The 5,997-nt window shown below is 34.3% G+C and overlaps 1 pseudogene; it reads right to left on the reverse strand.

Annotated features, from left to right (window-relative positions):
• Window positions 1-873: 873 nt before the first annotated feature.
• LOC133877148 (uncharacterized) lies at window positions 874-5,269 on the reverse strand (annotated as a pseudogene).
• Window positions 5,270-5,997: the final 728 nt, after the last annotated feature.

Here is a 5,997-nt window from a genome sequence, read left to right on the forward strand (position 1 = left end):
AAATTCAAACCTCCGGTCATATTGTAAAATTTCTTAATTTTAAATATCACGCTTTTCTCTCGCATTTTGGGGATTTTGAATTTTTATTTCTATTAGTATTATTTTATTAATCCGGCTCCCCCTCGAGAGAAAAACTTGACTCCATTATGGATCTTTAACAATTTTTATAATATGGGCAGTTTATCTACTTTTAGACTATTAATTTATTTTTTTAATTTGTTTGTTTTTATCGTCCAGTGAAGCATCATTGACTGATATGGGTAGTTTATACCTCTTCTTTATTTTTTTTTCTTTTTTCTTTGTATTCCTGGAGTCTCATTTGGTTTATAAGGAAAATTTGATCTCAGGTCTCTCATTCGACAAATAAAAAAAACTGCTTCAGAAAATATATATATATATATATATATATATATATATATATATATATAGAAATGAGTTAGAATTTGTGGGTTTCCAAACATGCCCATTTCTTGATACTTTCAATTTGGTTCAATAACCAACAGGAAGCAAAGAACCAAAAACAAAAAATTCTTGCAAGCAATTTCATTAGGTACCTGCATGGCAAATAGCAGAAGATTAGGAAAAGATCAGTTCATGCAATAGATTTCTCTCCGAAAAATAGCTTTTCCATAAGCAAGTTCTCTAAAGCCGTCATATCACCATCCACCATAAAACTGTTTTTTTTTTTTTTTTTTTTTTTGAGAAAAGTGAATATTTCCTTTACATGATTTGAAAGGGGAAGAAAACAAAGACAAATAGTAAGAATATGAAGTATAAATCTAACAACAGCACATCAAGCATGAAATTATTTATTCCATTCATCATTTCTGTTTGTTAATTCAAAATTCATTTCTAAAGAAACGAGTGAAAAAAAAAAAAGGAACTACAAAAATGAATGAGTCTCCCTTTCTTGGCACATTCAATCAATTGAGTTTACTCCACATTCTTTGTCTAAATTCTTTTGTTCTCGAATCGCCAGATGTTCAGTGTATAGTCGAAGGAAAAAAAAAAAAAAAAAAAAGCAATGAAGTTTTGTGCTCGTGGAGTTGCATTTCTGTCAGTCCATTTCATCTAAATGTCCAAATAGTTCTTTCCAGTGAGATGAAGCTTCTTCTGGGGTCCGATAAGTCCAGATGAGAGGCTTGGCTTTATCACGAATTTCTAGAATTTCCTGCATCCAGAGTGTTTAGCCTGTTATCCTATGTATACAAGGATATTTATAGGCCAAACTAAATTCATAATCACCACCTCAAGTGACAAATAGAAGAGGAAAACAAATTGTGAATGAAAAGTCTTCAGGCATCACAAAATCTTTATACTTAGCATGTATTGTACACATTCGTTCAATTAAATTACTGTATTGATAATAGAACCTCAATCCATCTCTCTCAAGCCATTTTCAAAGTCAGTTGATCAGTCTTCTGTCAATTACGTTAGTCACTCAGAATCCATTGGCCAATTAACACTGCCGCATATGAAGAATCTTTCATTCCATGCTTTTTTCCTTCAAGATACTTGAGAATACTTGTCCATGCATAAACACCTTGCGATAAGCTACTTAATCACGTCTCTAAATATATACCTCCAAACATAAATTAAAGTCTTTATGATAAATTAAGGATTTAAATGGCAAACAAGTAGAAAAGATAAAAAGAAAATAAATCAATCATATGCAGAAGATGCAATATATACGTAGTTTGGGACAAAGACCTACATCTATAGGCAAAGATGGTCAGTGAGAAATTCCAATAACAAAAGATTGAGTGCATTGATAGTGCAAAATGCTCAAAACCTAAGTTCCCAAAAAAACCAAAGCCTTCCTCATTTTTTTTTTTTTTCTAAGGCCATTTTGAATAGAAGAAAGAAATCCAAAGCCAAGTACAGAGTGGCTCACAAAGTCGGTTTGGCAAGTCAGCTAATAGTGCGTAAATGACCACTAAGTCAGCTAAGTGCATGTATTATACTGTACAACACAATAGATGCTATCTGCACTTGCTCCACCGCTGCCCATGTTCTGCAAACCAAAGCTGACTTTGAAAGCTGCAGAAAAGGTTGGTCAAAATGTGTAAGGTGTGCATGTAAGAAAGCCTTTCAACAATGGACTATGCGTTACTTGCTTTTGCCAAATAAAACGAGAATGGGATATGGATGTGATTAGGGCTTGCAACATAACTTGTGAACCTGACACGAACCCTACACTAAATTAGCAGGTTAGGGTTGAGGAGTCTAACATGTTTAATTAAATGGGTCAATCCTATAAAGTCTTATATCCACATCTCGACACAATCTGAACCCAACACGTGACATTCAGGGCTAACAATTTTTACACAAGCCGCAAACTCGAAACAAACCCAACACAAAATTAGCGGAGAAGTCTGACCCACTTAATAGGTTCGGTTAGGTTTGACCTATATAGTCTTACACTCATATCTTGAAACGACCCGAACTCGAAACACGAACACGAATTGCCACCCTAAAGTGTGATGCACGGTACTTCTATTCACCTACCCACCAATTCAAACCACATCAACAAAAAAGTCCTATCCCAAATAAACATTTAGATGCTCCCCGCCTCCCACACAAACTTGGAAATTGATCTCTGTAACTTATAAGTTTTCAATCAATGTGAGAGGAGTATGAAATTGTTTGACCTTCCACATAGGAGAAGCAATGTTTATTACCTTTCTTTTTTCTGAAGGATCTTTAGAACATACAAAATATACACATACTAGAATACCATCCCATTTTTCCATTTCCATGCATGGACTGCTTCTTACCTCCTATACCATAACCAAATTTTCTCATAATTCATATCAAATTCTATAAAAATTGTGACAAGAAATCTAATTGTTTTCCCCTCTACTACTGCTAATCTTTCTGCAAATCGTACAACTATACTATAACCTCCCAATTATTCCCATCCACGCATATTACAAAATTTTAAATTTATCACCACATTAGAATGACACTTAAACATCATAGACTAATGCTAAGAAAAATGTATCTAATTTAGGAGGGGCAAAGGGGAAGAAGCCGGGGGGGTAAGGGGTGATAGGGAGGTGCCAATCTTCTTCACCCGTGATGCATTTCCTGGCGGGCACTCTGTGCTGCCACTTTCAGCCATAGCTTAGAGTAGAGAGTTAGTACTCACACATAGAACAAGAAAGGAAATGTATAAACACTAACTAAAAATCAATGAAATATTTAAGAAGAAAATAGAAGACAACTAGCGGGAAACATTATGTATCGAAACACATGCAACCAATAACATAGTGGTAAAGATTAATCCATGAAGCATTTGATTTAGCACCCTGATATTGAAGTTATATGTTGCCTTAACAAGGAAAAGTGACGCACATAAAAAATAAAAAAAATAAAAATATAATCCACAAGTGAATAAAGTTCGAAAAACAAACCTGAACCTCAGTAGACCGTTTTGTCTTTAGACTCAAACAATCAACAAGAGCAGTCCATTTCTCAGAACAGTTATCAAGAGCACCAAGCCTATAGTACTGCTGCATCTAATGAACTGGTGCTGCCATAACATAAATGCCCATCACATTGACAATACATTGCTATAAGCAAACGGAGCAACCAAACCAGTAGGGAGAAAAGGAAAATAAAGGATTTGAAAAAATTTTGGTATGTGTTGTGTGATGGCCCAATAAAATGGCAGTAAAGGATATAAAATAGCTGGGAATAACTGAAACAAGGTTGGAGAGCAGGTCACAAAGATTGACGACAACATATGTTTCTGAAACAGTAAACTCATGCTTCACAAGAGAAAATAACAATAAAATAGGTTGGATTCAAGCAGCATGTAGATCATGCAAGAACTAGAACCTTACCCAAGAAAAGAGCCAAACCCCACAGCATAGGTTAGTGGCACTAACTCTTAATATGAGCAAATTACAAACAAATTATATATAGCAAAAGAAGGGAATCAGGAGTGTAGAAAAACTTAAATTTAGTGGAATTTGTTAAAATGTGTTAATTAGGATAAGTGGTGATTTAATAAAATGAAAAGCACTCATTGAGGAAACAAGAATGCTGAAGATGTACCATGAAGAAAATCCTAAAGAAACTAAAGATAGTAATGTTAGATGGTCAATTTTCTTAGTAGGGCAAGGTTTCTTGGAAAAAATAAAATAGAGGGCCATAATCCATGCAGAAGGCTATCCAGAAGCAAATCCATCGCAAAGCTAGGGAAATGACCGTGAATAAGGTGAAGTATGAACCATAAACATGAGCAAAAGCCTCCAGCAAAGAAGATTTAAGAAAATGGTGAGTGGAGCTAAACGTTATGCATACAACAACCTTTATATATAAGTTAAGTACGCAAGGACACAGAGAAGTTGTGCCAAAAGACAATGAACACCTCTAGTACACGAGAGAAAACCAAAAGGTTTTTTCTCTGAATAACAAGCAAATCACAAATGCTAGAAGAATCATACGTTATAGAAAGTTTCAAGGAAATTCAATTTCAAATTTAAAGAAAAATTAAAGGATAATTCATAATAACACGCTCACGGTGCAGCAATTCTCTTTCTTCTAGAATTAAGACTCTTAATAGATAGCTTTTTTAATCAATACTTTTTTTCTTTTTTATGACGAGGAACTCCTCCAAGGCAGGGCCACTTCGTGTACCCACCCCTGTTAGGTAAACCTCAGACTCATGTAAAACGCCCCCTCCACACGGATCGGGTAATACTCTGGCTTCGCCGGCGGGTTGGCCCCAAAGAATTGTTTGTACCTAAGGGAAAAATTGTTTGTACCTAAGGGAATTCGAACCTTAGACCTCATGAGACTACCACAAAAACCAAAGCCCTTACCACTTGAGCCAAATACTTATAGTTTCAAGACTTACAAAAGCGCATCCTCATAACCAAAATAAAATAACAACAAATTCCAAAAAATCACAAATCATAGCGATATCAAAATTGCCGATTCATGGAAATTTAATTTTTTATTGGAATATGAACAAGATAATGGGCTTCAATGGCAACAATGACCAGTTGAGTTGCTACATTACTAGCACAAGGTAGAATCAGGGTTAAACGAAGTTGGTTGATTTAATATATTGTTTGATATGTATGGTTTTCTTTGGACCACGCAATTTGGATCGTGATGCAAAATAGGAATGAGACATTGAAATCGAAAATGCAAATAGAAAGAGCGTACAGTAGCAAAACCAGAGGGCATCGAAGCAGGTGGTGCAGGAGAAGCGCTGGTTCCGAGGACTCGATGGGGCTTCGATCTCCAAAGACATGTCTGTTACAGGGTTTAGGGTTAGGGTTTCAACAAGAAAAAATCAAAAATCTCATCGCAAACTAAACTTTCTCCAAGCCTTCAAATCTATTTTCCCAAGAATTCCCAGCAACCAAACAGTCTAAAATGAATCATTGACAAAAGAAAAAATGAAATGAAATAAAAGCAAATAAAGGTTATATACCTGGTAGAATTGGATTCAAGCCATTGAAGCTCTCACAATGAGAATACTAGTTTACAAGTCTAATTGGCCCTTAAAGTTCTCTTTTTATTTTTTTCTTGGACCTCCTATATAAAACCAGCACACACAATGACCCTGGATTTGTATAATTTCTTCTTTATATTTGGTTTTTCTCTAATGCTCTATTTGTTTCGACGTAAAATGGTTTCCGTTGTAAAATGATTTCAGGGAAATCTTTTTTCAGGAAAATGTTTTCCGTCGAAAGCATTTTTCGGTGTTTGGCGCATACGAAAAATCACAAATATTTTTTATATTTTCATTCAATCATATTAACTTATAAAAATCAATTTGTATCCACAACATAAAAAATTAATGTAAAATAATATAAAAATAAAAAATAAAATAAAATAAAAAATTATGTTTAACTAAAATATACACATTGACTAACAATAATCATATATTTTCAAATTGGGAGAGTCATAAATAACATCCAACAATAAATTTAAATTACTGACAAAAGTTGAATCATAAATATTACCACTTGTTCC

Source organism: Alnus glutinosa, chromosome 9 (genome assembly GCF_958979055.1).
Source record: "Alnus glutinosa chromosome 9, dhAlnGlut1.1, whole genome shotgun sequence".
NCBI lineage: Eukaryota > Viridiplantae > Streptophyta > Magnoliopsida > Fagales > Betulaceae > Alnus > Alnus glutinosa.